At 38.5% G+C, this 16,035-nt stretch overlaps 1 pseudogene; it reads left to right on the top strand.

Annotated features, from left to right (window-relative positions):
- The window catches only part of LOC114480323 (serine/threonine-protein phosphatase PP1-beta catalytic subunit-like), a 33,655-nt pseudogene extending 19,411 nt beyond the window's left edge, over window positions 1–14,244 (top strand).
- Window positions 14,245–16,035: the final 1,791 nt, after the last annotated feature.

The raw sequence follows: 16,035 nt of genomic DNA, 5'->3' as shown, positions 1-16,035 counted from the left end.
TGCTAAACAAACAAGGCAAGTCAAATTCTTTTATATGGCAAAGGTTTGGGTTTGATGATGAAGACCGCAAGAATTGTGTTTTGTTTCGTGCAAAAATTGACACTTGATTTTAGTGTATGAAGGGTTTTATTCATGTTTAAAGAATATATTTTACTTTGCTTTGTAGCAAAAAAAATCAACAACTTTTTGGGTGACAAATAATCGTTTGAATAATCGCAATTTCAATTATGACTAAATTAATCATGATTAGGATTCTTTTTATAATCAAACATCCCTACTTACGGGGAGATACTATAACTCGCAAACATTTCATAGACATTTGAGAGACATAGGCTATTGGAGACTAATATAATGTGGCCCCGTACTGCATGTACAGGCTGTAATATCACCAAGTTTATTATTGTACCAGTTGTTAAAGCTACTCTCTTTACCAGGGAGCAAATATTTATTCCTGGTTATTGTTTTCTGGAGTTTTAGTGGGCTTTATTTACCAGCGACTAGTTCCTACTGCATATTTACAAGTTTATAAATATTTTATTATTGTGAATAGTTCATGTTATGAACATATATGTAAGCTACATCTGAATGAGGTAACCTTTTAAATAATAATAATAATAATAATTAATAATAAATCAAGAATGAAAATACAACTGGTTTCCATGTATTTTCGAGCAGTAGAAACTAGTCGCCAGTAAATAAAGCCAAATAAAACTCTGGAAAACATTATCTATGAATAAATGACTGCTCCCTGGTAAAGGTAGTAGCTCTAACAACTGGTACAATAATAAAGTTGGTGATATTACAGCCTGTGCATGCAGTATAGAGCAGAATTTACTTTGTCTCCGGTATGTCTCCAAACTATTTTCAGATGTTTCCGGGTTTTTGTAAGTCCCCTATTTACATGCCTTGTCAACTCTGCTCAGAAGAGGCTTTAGTGCTCAGATGTATTGAAATATAGCCGCTCTGGAATTCTGCAGACAACTTTGTCCGTTTCCAGACAAGTGCGTACAGTGACCGCGCTGTTTGCTTGCGTCTTTACAACATCCTGTTTTGGTCGGCTTGTTTTGGTGAAAAAAGTGTTTCGGTTGCCGGAATTTGGGTGCATTACTAGTTTAAAGTCACATGTTGTAGCTCTGTCTGCCCTTCCTTTATTGGGTGTCAGTGGGTATGCACAGAAATGGGTTAGCAAAAGTGCCACATAGTCTGCTAATTGGTCGCTTTCCTCTCAGCAAAATAGCAGCCGTTGTCATAGTGATGGGATGCAGGGGAGTGTACCATACCATTCCCTCCTGTTCCCTGTCTTTCTGTTGACTGTTGGAGCTGCGGTGTAGTAGGGACAGGACAGAGAGATGCTGGAAGAGCTCCCCGCCAGCTTGTAGTGGTACGATCTGAAGTCAAGGTCAGTGTTGTTGTGTTAAATCTTGGGCTATCAACATATGGTGGCGTGTGTGTGAATCTTTCTGTCAGCTGAGCTGCACAGACGTGCAAAGTCGTCATCACATCTGAAATGGAGGGGGTCAAATCACTTTTCACAGAGGACATTTGGACACTCCATTCCATCACTCATCATCACTGAATGCATAATTTCAACCCCTCCCTCTGTGTGCGCGCGCGCGTGTGTGTGCGTGCCTGCATCCTGGGTAGAGTACATGGAGTCCTGTCTCATTGAAACATGTGGTGGGTGTACATGCACACACGCTCCTGTTGCTGTGCACACTGCTGGCATTCATCAACACTTCCACCTCTAGAAATACGCAAAGCACCAGTTTGACTACATGATATCTTTTCTGTGGAGAGTGCAATATTTGCCGATACACAATGTCCGCCACGATTTGATTCAGGGCCCCTCCGATCAATTTAAGACAATATCATATACCGATTTATTTATATTTCACTTAGCTAGAAAAAGTTACCAAGCATTGTTGATGTTTTGACAATTTTATTGCTGAAACGTTTCAGACAATCGAATGAAAAACTTTCTTTTTAACAAAAAGGCATGCTTATGCTAACTATGGCAATGTTTATCGATGGTTGAGTTCCTATGGATTTGATTGGATCATTGCTTAACCTTTCGATGTATTGATCCAGATTGATTTATCATTACTCACCTATAAAGCAGTAGTTTTCAACAAACAATAAGGCTTCGGACCCAAAAGCCTTTCAGCATCACTACTAATATATGGAAAATGAAATATTGTATCTTTTTAAAATTTTTCTTTTCAAATTTGTATACTTTTATATTGATAACTTTTTATTGCGACAGACCTTTACCGTACCTTATGTTTGTTTTTATGACGTGTGTCTGTTTGGCTTGAATCTTTGAAGTGAAGAATATATGCATTTCAGAATAAAAGCAATGTCTTTTGAGGTTCACAGTCATCCAGGTTATGTTCTGATAGCTTAGTGTAAGGAACTGGACTTGGAGATGTTTCTGAGGCTGCTTCATTTTTACCTACACGACAGTGGAGCTACTTAGATGTAATGTTTAATTTCAGTGTAATTAATAGTGTTATCCATTGATTGTGTCATCTGTAGGTTTGCCTGAGAAAACTTGGTGAATTTGACAATCAGCAACACATTTAATTTTATTTATTTTATACAAAGTTGTGGTATCCTATGTAACTGTTTAAAGCTGAATTTTTTTGGCTTTTCAAAATAAGAGCCTTGTGTATAATCTAGTGTTTTTCCACTGGTAAAATCTCTCTTAAGAACAAGCAATGACCCAAACCAATGGTAATCACTGAAATCCCAGAATATTCCTGTAGCCCAGGATTAAAAAACAAACAAAATAAAAGTCACGACTCAAACTGAGAAAAACATTTAATGCCAATTAAAAGAAATACAGAGCAGTTTATAGCTGAGATGATACAAATAACCAGATTCTCCTCAGTGTTTCACAACAGGAACCCGTTTCCACAAACCTTTTCCGCCAACATCCACAAACCCACAGATGCTATTTCTATCCCATGTTTACTAAACTCTGCCTCCCATATTTAGTAGCAAACTGGTGCTGACAAAGTCACCACCTTTGGAGTCGTCGTAACCCTGGGATGTTGTAAAATGTTGAAGGTGCTCTGAGCTCACTCTGCGTCTCCTCCTCCTTCCTCCAGTGCGAGGATGTCGTCCAGGAAAGATCGTCCAGATGACGGAGGCAGAGGTGCGCGGACTCTGCATCAAATCCCGAGAGATCTTCCTCAGTCAGCCCATCCTCCTGGAGCTGGAGGCTCCACTCAAAATCTGTGGTGAGTACAGACCCAAACCAAGGTATGAAATTAACAAAATAATATGGGGGCAATTTTGGCCCCAGTAGTCTAAAAAAAAAATGGGGGCATTTTTAAAATGTTTTGGGGCCATGGGAAAAAAAATGTAGTTACAGCTTGGATTCTTTTATAGATTAAAATACACATTAGCTTCTGCCAACGCAAATACATGAGATTGAGAAGTTTGCAATTAGCATGGTAGCTATAGCTGAACGATTAATTGCATTTGCGATATGATAAAAACGACCTGTTGCACAACCTCAGGCTCGACAGAGGCCGACACTGCACAAAGTTTGGTCCCAAAGAGGAGCAGCACAATCAGTTGTGTGGAATTATATTTGGATATTAAAAAAAAAAAATATGCTGCTGCTCTCCCCAGCCACGCGTATCACGGCCTGGGTCCAAGGGCCCTGCAAATCATTCACCTGTGGGGGTTCGAGGTCCGCGCGCCAGAGCCCCACTTTGTTTTCAGGTAAATCGCAATATTGCGGGAAAAAAATCGCAATTAGATTAGTTGTCCAAAATCGTTCAGCCCTAACGGTAGCTATTACAGACAGAAAGAAAGATGTAGGGAAAACTTTGCGTTTATTTAGCTCTTATCAACCTGTAAATAAATAATACACAAAACAAAACCTTAAAAACAAGTGAAATGCAAACGGAAGTATAATCGAAGTTTAATAGACTTACAGTTTCTAAAGAAATTAAAATTAGGGTTTCTGAGGTCGTTGGCACTTAGCCAGTTTTGGCAGGTGAGCTCAGAATGCTTTAGTCGAGTTTCAGTTCATAATCGTTGGTGGCAGGGTATATCTCGATGTCAACATGTTTGCCGGGAACTTTATGTGGATCTTAGGAGGGACTATTCGGACATAGCCTATCTCCTTTCCTATCCACTTTTCCTTAACCCCTGGAAGTGTTTTAGTGGCGGCCATATTAGGAGCGTTTCCAATTCTCTAAAGCCTAAGGAAAGGAGGCTCAATGCTTCCTTTTTTTTTACCTCTTTAGCCTAGTAAACACTAATACATCCTTTACCAAAGGAGACAAGCTAATGCTGCAGCACAATTCCTTGCGGCGACAACATTTAAAGGGACACGTTCATCCGAGCGTTCACGGACACTCACAATGACTGAAAAGGGACGCCTATCATGCCCTTCCGGGGGTTAAGGAAAAGTGGATAGGAAAGGAGATAGGAGGGACTATTCGGACGCACCCATGTAACCTCTGTGTGCAGTCTTGGGGGAAATTTTGGTTCAGTGGAACAAGGTTTTAGGGAGCATGCTTCATTAATTGATGGCCAAATGGCCCGTGCCCCTCGTTAATTTCTGATACACGCTGATGAGTGACTCCGCACACACCCACTCCTCCTCTACTCTGCTCTCCACACAGGAGACATCCACGGACAGTACACAGACCTGCTCAGGCTCTTTGAGTACGGCGGCTTCCCTCCAGAGGCCAACTACCTGTTCCTGGGCGACTACGTGGACCGAGGGAAACAGTCCCTGGAAACCATCTGCCTGCTGCTGGCCTACAAGATCAAATACCCCGAGAACTTCTTCCTGCTCCGAGGCAACCACGAGTGTGCATCCATCAACCGCATCTACGGCTTCTACGACGAGTGTGAGCGTCACAACTGTGTCTGAAGATCTAGTAAAACTGTGACAGTCAAAGCAGTTCTGTGATGGGAGTGTTTTTTCACTGGTGTTGCAGGTAACGTAGATTCAACATTAAACTGTGGAAGACATTCACTGACTGCTTCAACTGTCTGCCCATCGCCGCCATCGTGGACGAGAAGATCTTCTGTTGTCATGGAGGTAAAGTGATGCTTGATTTCACTAATACTTAATGTGTTGTCTAGAGATGTTCAGTATCATCCTTTTGCCAATATTATCCAACACTATAATTTTACAATAGGGTCATTCTATGTCATTTTAACAACTTTTTAGGACATCCCTCAGTCTCAAAAAACTTTGAAATTTTTACCAATCGTTCTGTAATTATTGAATAGGCACAATGTAAATTTTTTTAGTTTGAAAAACTTACATTTGGTATAGTAACAAAACTCCACCTACTGTCTCAGAATATAGAAAAAGTTCTGCTATACATCCTATCGGATGGACATGCCAGCCCCTAAAAATTGGGAGAAAAGTTTGTCTGGGTTTGGGGCTGGAACCTTTGCCTCAGCTCCCTGTAATTTCATCAGCTTTGAGCAATGTACATAGACTGTTCATATCACTAATGATTAGTCACATAAATGTATTCTTGGGTGACAGTCTCTTAAAATCCAAAAATATACTTTTATCACAGATTTTCATTGGCTCATAACTGCATGTGGGAATGTAAGAAAAAATGTGATCTCTATTTTAATTCATAGTATAACAATTACTATTTTGTGGGATACAAAACAATTTTTCTGTTGGCAACTTCTTTTTTTATTTTGGACCCTAACTTTTGGATTATTTCACCATTTGCGAATATTGAAAATCTTTGCAGATTATTCTGACTGTGTCAGGACCAAAAAACATTAGACACAGGTCCTTTGGACTATGGGAGGACAGTGTCTTTATCTGAAGTCCCGCTATTCTACTTTCTCAGAGTCACAGCCTCCTCTGTCTGCAGGGCTCAGCGTGGGAGTGGAGCTCTGCTCCCTGAGCCGCTGAGCCAATGCAATTTAACTAAAAATAAATCTTGAATGAAATAAGTAAAGAAATAATACAATTGAAGAAGAAGCCTATTAATTAAAATTCTGGTTCTATAGTAAATACTGCAAAACTGCATAATAGTTCTTTTTCTTTTTAAAAGTGCAACTGAAAATGTATTTTGTGCCTCAACAATGAAAAAACCAGTCATTGTATTGTATTTACGTCAGATATTTGTTTGGATCAGCAGAGGGCGCTGGTAACCCAGTGGTCGGTTGGGATGCAGATATTCTTGCAGTGAAGAAGAGATGCTATGCTAGCAGACAGAGCTAATAGAAAAAACGTGACTTTTACAGATACTCATGTAATATTACAGATATTTCTTTCGGTGCTAAAGGGGTAAGGAATCATTTATGAACATGTTTAAGAGTAGAAGGTGGCCAGAAAGAGAGTGGTAGGAGATTCCACCCGCCGCCTCCGCTTCTGGACAAGACAAGGATAAATAGATATTTTTTCGCACTATCGATTATTGATATGCTCGCGCTAAGTATCGATTTTAATTTTTTTTTCCAAAACCTTTTCTGCTTTTTCACTAAAATGTGCAGGTACGTCTTCACAGAATTGTGTCACTGTTGAAGGAACCAATATATTTGTTGTCACGGCAAATTTGCGGTTGACCTCATTTGGAGACATGATTTTATTGCTCTGGTTGAATGATGGAGTCCAGGCGAGGCATTGATGATTTTATAAAAAAGGAGTAAAAAAAGAAGCTTCCATCCTGAAAGAATGAAAGGCAAAATGCTCGTGGCAGAGCAAAAAGGCAAGACCCACTCTAAACTAACAGTTTCACAGCTTAAGCTTTTATACAGATAACAGACAAAAGTTCCACCCTGAGGTGAGGAGAAGGAGGGAGTCAGATGCCCAACAGTGGAAACATTTGAGGATGATGAAGACGTGTATATTATGAGGAAGATTGGGCGCCACTCTTATCTATCCTTGATAGTGTGTGTGTTCGTGTGTATGGCCTTCAAGCAGAGACTCTGTGTTGCACTGAGTTACAATACGATCTGTACTGTTTAATCTAACAGACTCAGCTGTTCAAAGTGCGAAGAGTAATGCAGTCATCATGTATTAAAACATGACAAATTGTACACATGAACACACATTTGACGATATTATGATGAATATAAAAATTGCCATTACATTGTTTACTGGAATATTGCACTATAATGGTGTCACTGGTAAGAAAGACCCTATTTTTTGTTTATGGAAATCACTATTGGAGATACTTATTTATTTACATTGGTATGTTGACACTTAATTACAGAAATGTTGCACTATACAATAGTGACAATAGTGTCACTGTTCATAGACACTTTTTCAATTTATTGTCTTTCAGAGATATAAAAGAAAAGTGTATTTTTTCACTTAATCTTTTTTTCTTGTTATGTCATAGATTATCGTAGATTGATTTCTGACCAATATATCAATAAACACAGTAGCGTCATATCGTGAGATAATCGTTATTGTGAGCTGTGTATCGTATCATGAGGTAACCAGAGGTTCCCACCCCTACTCTATATACGGCTCTCCATGCTTTCTTTCTCCTCCTCTGTGTAGCTTTCTCTGTAAGAGTAGGACTCTTCTCTTCCTCTATTTCTGCTTTCAAAACACCCACTTCCTCGTCCTCCTAAATCCTCAGTTGATGTGACACTCAGCGACCCTCGTCTCCCTCGTCTTCGTTTGCTCCGTCAAAAAGAAGTGCTGCATCAGATCACACACACAAACTTCACTGCTTCCTCAACAACTAAACGTCATGAGTTGCCTTTTAATTTGTTGAAGTGCATTTTTTAACCAATGGGTAAGAGGTGTTTGTTTTGTTTGCGAACACTTGTTTTGCAAGAGAAGGAAGAACAGCCCATTTCTTTCAGGGAAAAGTGTGGTGTTTTTAATCTATCATAACTATTGTTTTACTTGGCCTATCACGATAATTCAAAAATTGGTGTATAGTTTTGAGTCCTCACTTTCAACACAAGTGTAAATGAACATGAACTGTTGTTTTGAATTGGTCATGGGATCAGGACGCGTTGGAGCTTCCGTTGATTCCTAAGGTTTACACATTTGTAAGAACTCCACAACAAACAAAGTTTACTGTGAAACCATAACACTACAGGATAAAATAACTTTTCCACGTTAAGCAACAAACATAACACATGAAAAACTTTGGTAACACTACATGAAGATTTATACATAAGGCTGACATTACACTGTTATTATTATGACATGACACCTGTTATTAGCATGAATAAGGTGTCATGAAGGCTGTCATTAAGTGTCGTTCATTACCCTAACCCCACTAGATCCCTCCATCTAACCCAATAAATGCCAACATAGCTCCAAAGGTGACATAATTTAGCGAGTGACATTTATTAACCGCCTTCATGTTACCTTATTTATGCTAATGACAGCGTAATGTCAGCCTTATATATACAGTATGTATAAAACTTCAAGTAAAGTGTTAACGAAATGTTTATATAGATTGTACATGTGGTGCAACTCGGTTAAAATAGCTAACAAATTGGTGTTAGCTTGCAGTTAGCTGTGAGCTAGTTGACTATACACGAGACAATCTACATTAGTCTGTAAAATGACTCAAACATATTATAAACACTGTCTACCATCTAAAAACACTTACAGACATAGCTTTAGCACAGAATGGAGGTTAAACAACATTTACAAAAGTTATAATCGCATCGAAAAATAAGTTCTTCAACTTCCTGTTATGGCAGGAAATGGCCCACACTGAAACGTCAGCTGGGATATTCAAACAATATTCTTTTCCACCACTAGTTAGCAGTGTAACAACATAAACAAAAGTAAATTCAGAAACACAAAGCTTGAGGCAGAACAGCAGCAGCACATATTGTTTTATTGTTATAGATGATTGACAGTGGATTGCTGTAGTGATGCTGTGCTGACACTAGCAGATGGAATGATGTGTGTGTTTTCCACACAGGCCTTTCTCCAGACCTGCAGTCGATGGAGCAGATCAGACGCATCATGAGACCCACAGACGTACCCGACACAGGTCAGCAATGTTCTTTTATTAATGTGACGGGGCTTCACAATAAAAGCACAAGCTCATTTTCTGTTATTTCTGCACAGGCACATTTCAGCCGACCCATTGAGTACAGTTCTGACACTTGGTAGAAAAGTTTAACACTAGAGTGAAAGAATGTAACTTTTAACATTTGATCATATTAGGACTTCATGTACTGGGTTCACACCTGGCTTTGTATGGTTTTGGTTCTTCCTTTTTCTGGCTTCCTGAACTGAAAACAAGCAATATAATTGTTAAAAAAAAAAAAAATAATAATACCGTGTCCCCAAAAAAAAGAACTCCTCAGAGGAATGTACCATAAATGTATCAACATTTTGACTAAACACTTTCCACCAAATTCATGTTTGTGCCTGAAGTGTCTTTGAGGAACCAAACGATGGCTTTAATGCTTTGTTTACCTCTGGAAAACAGGAGAACATCCTGATGACTCAGCAGAACTGATAGTTGATGCAGAAAAAGAACGTGGATGTTCATTAAATCCCTGGTCATGATTAATGTATCAAAGTAAATCTGTGTATTGTCTTAAACCATGTGTAAAACTTAAGGCCCGGGGGCCAAATCCGGCCCTTTAGAGTAGTTGTTCTCAAACTTTTTTGGCTGAACTACCCCCTTTGTCTTATTTCTAAATCCAAGTACCCTCTTTTTCCAATTACAACATTACTTAGAATTCTGTGAAAATAAACAACTATAGAACATAATGAAATAATTAAGGAGTGATTACACATATTTTAAAGAATCTCATTTTGTAAATAAGTAGAAAGACACACTACTGCCTCCTGAATAGATTTATTTCTATAGTTTTTATCACTTCCTGTCACTTCGTATGGGACCAAGACTGAAAGAGTTCTTGTTTTAATCAAGATCATTTTGTGTGTTTTTGGTGTATTTTTTTATTGCTGGTATTATTTAAATTATTCTCCCTCTGTGTGTGCGTGTGTGTGCATGTGTAGTTTGGTTGTTTTTGTCGTTTTATATATTTCTCTGTTATTTTTGTGTGTTTTGTTGTTGTTTGTTCTTTTTATTATTCAGTATAGATTATTTTCTCTTATTTTGTGTGTTTTTGTTGTCGTTTTGTGAGTTGCTGGTAAGATTCAGTATGATTATCATTTTTAACTAAAGATACATAGTATAAAACCCCATTCATGCTTTCATTTGTTTATTTTCCTCTCTTTCTCAAGTACCCCTAGTGGTACACGTACCCCCATTTGAGAAACACTGCTTTAGAGCATCTCAGTTAAACTGCAGTATTTTGATTATACTTTGTTTATATCACATGAATGCAGTAATTTTTAGTTAGTTTAATTTCTCACAAATTGGTGACAAAATTTAGAATTTTTGAAGTGAAGATCCAGCAAGGATTGATATTAAAAACTAGTGCACAATTGATGTGAAAACTGTTCTTTTTTCCCCTAACAAAAATCTGTGGCCCACTTGAGATCAAACGGGTCCTTATTTGGCCCCTGAACTAAAAAGAGTGTCTTCAAAAGTCATTTTGACCAAATCTGGTGATTGTTTTTGTGTTTTTTTTGGGAAACAACAGATCTAAGCATCCAGAGGACACTGAAGATGTTCCTTTAGTATTTGTAGATTATAAGAATGACTAACTATGTCATTGGTCCATCTTTAGATTCGTGTCTGATCCCAGTTTGGTGTCTTTGGTTATCATCCTCTTTTTTTTTTGTCCTTATAAGGCAGCAGCAGTCGGAGCGATGCAACCACTGCTCTCAGATCCTCTTATGGTCCTCCAGGGCATCCTCGTGTGTGTGCGTCCTTCTGTGTGTGGGTAAAAAAGCTTAAGAAGCCACTTCCTGTGTTGGTCCAGGTCTCCTTTGTGACCTACTGTGGTCCGACCCCGACAAGGACGTGCAGGGATGGGGCGAGAACGACCGCGGCGTGTCCTTCACGTTCGGGGGCGACGTGGTCAGCAAGTTCCTCAACCGCCATGACCTGGACCTCATCTGCAGAGCCCACCAGGTAATCACACGAAGTCTGACAGCTGTTGGAAAGATGTAGCCCCGCCCACTAAACAGGACCCGCCAATCAAGCCGTTAATAATGAATATCAGCGCACAGGGAAGAGACTGATCTCACTGAGCTTAGTCACTGGTTGAATTTAAACATCACTCAGGTCACTCCTGGTTTTATTCTGGTGGCTCAGGGGACATGTGGCCCTCAGTCTAATTGTTTTCGACCCTCAAAGCAAATTCCCAAAAATTGTGATTCAAGACGTTGGAAGGAATATGAAGCCCAACATAATACACAAAACAACTCACAAAACATACAAATCAGCAGCAAAATTAAAAGAATACACAAATGTCTCATAAAACATAAACTGACAACAAAGACAGACACAACAACCACTTAAACAAAAACACACAAAACATCACATTACAGAATAGCCCCAACGACACACAAACTGTTCACACAATTACACAAAATGACAACAATGAAAATACACATTAAAAATAAAAAAATACAAAAAATGACAAAGACAAACTGTCAACAAATTAACACAAAATGACAGGAAAATACAGAAAGTGAGCCCAAAAACGCACAAATCGACAACAAAAATACACAAAACGACTAAAACTGAAAACATCAAAACCAGAGAAAACCCTTTTTTCTGCTGTGTTAATGCACAGATCAATTAATATTCTAAATGCTGACATATGTTGATAATGTGGCCCTCTGATCAGATACAACCACAGTGGCCCCTGCTGTGATAGTTGATCAATCCATGGTTTAAGGTTTGAGGTTTTTACATTTAGAAGTAATTGTAGGTAACAGCTTTTTGACTAGTTATAATTCCAAGTTGACATACAGTATCAATGATGGAATTTGACTTGTGGCGATTGTAACTAGATGGCGCTCTACCACGCCATAGCAGTAACACATGTTATTACACGATATTGATCACTTTTTTATTTCCTGAAAATGTCACCAAAATCCATTCATTTGTTTTTGAGTTAGACTGTTCAGACGAATAGATAATAAATAAATGCAGGTAAAAACCTCCTTGGCGTAGGTCAGTGGTTCCCAAACTGGGGGCGCGCTCCTAGAATGGCCTTAATGAACCTTAAGCATGACAAATAGAAAATGTTTGTTTTCTTTGCACTTTATTAATTAGATCATTTCGAGCATAGCAGAAAATTTTTAGGAAACACTGGCGTACAATTCTATTCTCACTATTCAAAATGGCAATTGTCAACTACTCAACTTTTACCATCTTCTTCAAATTTAAAGATTTTTACATTTAAAGTTCAAAATTAAAAGTCAAAATGAAATGATATTTGAGATTAAGATTGATACGTACTATGAAATGAATTGTAGATATATCAAAAAAGGAATTTCTACTTGTCAAAATGTTACTTTTAACTTTTTATCAAATGTAATCGAAAATAAATATGCCGGTTTGTGTTGCATGTCAGATTAAACTTAATGGAGGTTTTAGAAAACTAGTCAATACTCAATGCAAATCAATACAAGCCTGATAAAGAGATGAAACTCCTCACCGTGTCTCACTGGTGCCCCCAGGTGGTGGAAGACGGTTATGAATTCTTTGCCAAGCGGCAGCTGGTGACTCTTTTCTCTGCTCCGAACTACTGTGGAGAGTTTGATAACGCCGGTGGAATGATGAGCGTGGACGAAACGTTGATGTGCTCCTTCCAGGTGAGCTCAACTATGTTCAGTCTGAGGCACTGATGGGCAAAACCAAGGCCTGGAGCCATGAGTTATGTTAGGAGCACCAGAGTTCTCGCCAGCGCTGCTGAGCGTAGGGGCCCCGTATGGTGTGATGTCACCCCCTATGGTGTGTTTCAACCAGCGTAGGGGGATTTTCTGTGTTTTTTTTTTTTCCTTTTTTAATTGGTACCGCCTTAATAATTGTTGCAAAGTTGGACTTCCAGGCATGTCCGTGTTGTTCAAACCAGTGGTTCTGACCAAAAATGGTAGAAAAGGTGGTGAAATGGGATTTTAAAAACTACACAAATTGGTTAAAAGTTGCAAATTATAGTGGCCAAAAACAGATAGAAAGCGGTAAAAATGGTTCAAAGTGTCAATATTGGAACAATTAGTTTAAACTGGTAAATAATGGGCATGGCAAATCGTGAGTGGTTTAATTAGAAAAATAAACTTGAATTATGGTTAAAAGTGACAATAACGGTCAACATATGTGGTGGAAAGGGTTTATAAGTGTCAGAAATGTCTTGAAAGTAGAATGTGCAGAAAAGACATTCAAATTTAATGGAGAAGTGAGAGAATTAAAGCAATGTAGCAAAATGCCTTAAAAGGAGCTGAAATATGGCAAGAAAAAGTGATGAAAATAGGTTAAAATATGGCAAATTTGGTGTAGTTGCAGAAAAAGGTTATCCGTAACAGTTCCAATATTACTGCAGATCCCACATAATATCTCATTTAAATGTGATGTCTTTGAAATAAATGTTATTTCTTGTCTATACAGTGAGTATTTATTAGTGGAGAACATATACCAAGCATGAGTAACTCTATAACTACATTTATCATGACTTTCAACCAGATCAACAAATAACTTTCTGCTTTAAAGTAAGGCTGGAACAAAGTTTACAAAAAAAAACAGAGGGTTATAAATTAAAAAAAATGTTCTAATGGGGGTGCTCAGACCCCCTGCAACACTTGCGCCGGCACCTTGCGATCCCCCTACGCTGTGAAAACCTGGTGAGAGCCCTGTGAAGTTTTAATCAGGTAAAAGGAAAACCAAAGACAGTCCACACACGTCACTCTTAAAGTAGACTTAGATCTGTGCAAGTTTAACCCTAAACCCCAGTCTGATACTCTGACTGTGCTCCTTCTCCAGATCCTGAAGCCATCTGAGAAGAAAGCCAAATACCAGTATGGAGGAATGAATACTGGTCGGCCCGTTACACCTCCTCGCACAGCCCAACCCCCAAAGAAACGATGAGGACCAGACGAGGACACGTCTGCTGGTGGCTTCTCAACACTTAGACGGGACGAAATAAGACACCCACCTTTTTTCCATCTTTTCTTATCTCTTCTTCCTCTGTGTAACATGTTTAAAAGCAAACAAAGGGGTTGTGCCGTAGCATATCAAAGTGTCTTTTTGTTCACTTCTTTTTTGTCTTAACAGCAGAATGAATAGTTTAGTTTACCACAATCTCCTGACGCCCCGACTCTGTACAGACATTGCAGGTGTTAATGACTGCTGGGTTTTCAATAAATAGGACCGGGAACATACATACCAGTGCTCCGTTTGCTTATTTCCCTCACTTCTTGTTCACTCATTAGTAGCTGTGTTTCCATTACCCCTGGAAATGTGCAAAATTTAAATAGCGCAATTAAAAACTGGTTCATTTAAAAAAAACCTCAAAACTAAAAAGTTTTCAATATTGAAATGTGTCACAAAAGTGCTTTGGAAACACTTTTTCCACAAATACATGTCACAGAACGTGATGTACATGGTCACATGACCACTGCTCTCCGAGAAAACATGCAGTGCGTGTAAACAGAAGAGGAGACCGGGATAGTTCTTAGCATTATACTTTAAAATGAATACAGTGTGTTTTTAGCGTCCTTTCAGTTTGCAGCAAAATCTCGGGGGATGAAATTTCATGAGTTTGGAGGAGCCTAACCCAAAACAATCTTTAATGGAAACACTTACAAAGCATAATTACACTTTGTTGACATTTAGAAATATTGCTTTTATTCTGCAAAAATCTGTAATGGAAACACAGCTTGTGATAACAGTGGTGACATCACAAGAAATGCATGATGGTTTTTTTTACTGATAGCCGGGATCTTACAACTGATTTGTCCGATAACTGATAATTCTCCACGCCTAATTGCAGAGATCATGTGCAATACTTGTAATAATAATGCATTGAATTTTATATAGTGCTTTATCATAGATGCTCATAGCGCTTTACAGAATTAAGGCATTATTCTGTTACTCCACATTTAGTGGTGGTAAGCTACTATTGTAGCCACAGCTGCCCTGGGGCAGGGAGGCTGACATAGTGTGCCTCGCTTCACCCACATACTAGGCATTGTGGATGAAGTGTCTTGCCCAAGGACGCAATGACAGATACCACAGGAGCAACTGCCCCCCCATTTTATATTTCAGTGATAGACTGCATTTTTACAAGATGCCAGAGCTATAGATACTGTATATATATATATATATGATATAAAAATAAATCCCATTTAGAAACCAGTGAATAATTCTACTTTGAAATCATTGAGTGCTTCTTCCCTCCGTTGTTAGTCTACTCCCACACAAGATGGCAGCACTTAGTCACGCCTCTCCACAAGCGTCTACGTATATATTTCTATGGGTTGATCAAGGAAGCAAAGTCTGTTCATATTGGTTAATTATATCCTTAGAATTGCCTAAAATCTTCACAATTGTAAAGCATGGTGGTGGCGGTGTCATGCTGCTGGTCTTTTAACAAAGATGGAAAAATAATGAAATGCAGCTGAAATAAAACAAAGGATTGTGTATTTAAATGTAAACTAACGTTTTCTGTTCCTCAAAATGATTAGGAGTTTGTGGCGAACCGGATGGTGGTACATGATGGCACTACAAGGGGTACTTCAGAGTGGAAAGTTAACAAATGAAATCATTACAAACATGGGGTTTTATGTTTATTTTTAGTTAATAAAAATAAACAAAGGCTCAGTATTTCCCCATGTGTGAAACCTCAAGACAAATATAATCTCACTGAATTCTCCGTTACACACGAGTGAACGCTAAACAGAAGATCCTGTTTGTATTCAAATTCATTCTCAAAATATGACTAATCTCATAAAATTATGATTTTATTAAAATATGACTATCCACATAAAATTACAGGTTTATTCTTGAAACATTTTGACTTTAATCTCGTAGTTTATTTCAATGCGGCCCTAATACGTTGTAGTAAAATACTGTTTTATTCCACTTACTCAATGTGTGTCATCTCTCATTCATTCCATCATTATGCTGTATAGTTAATAGTTAAACGTAGTCAGACATGAGGGGGTACGTGGAT

This window comes from Gouania willdenowi, chromosome 18 (assembly GCF_900634775.1).
Source record: "Gouania willdenowi chromosome 18, fGouWil2.1, whole genome shotgun sequence".
Classification (NCBI taxonomy): Eukaryota; Metazoa; Chordata; class Actinopteri; order Blenniiformes; family Gobiesocidae; genus Gouania; species Gouania willdenowi.
The sequence above is the reverse complement of the archived record's forward strand: the minus strand, read 5'-3'. Positions and strand labels throughout refer to the sequence as shown.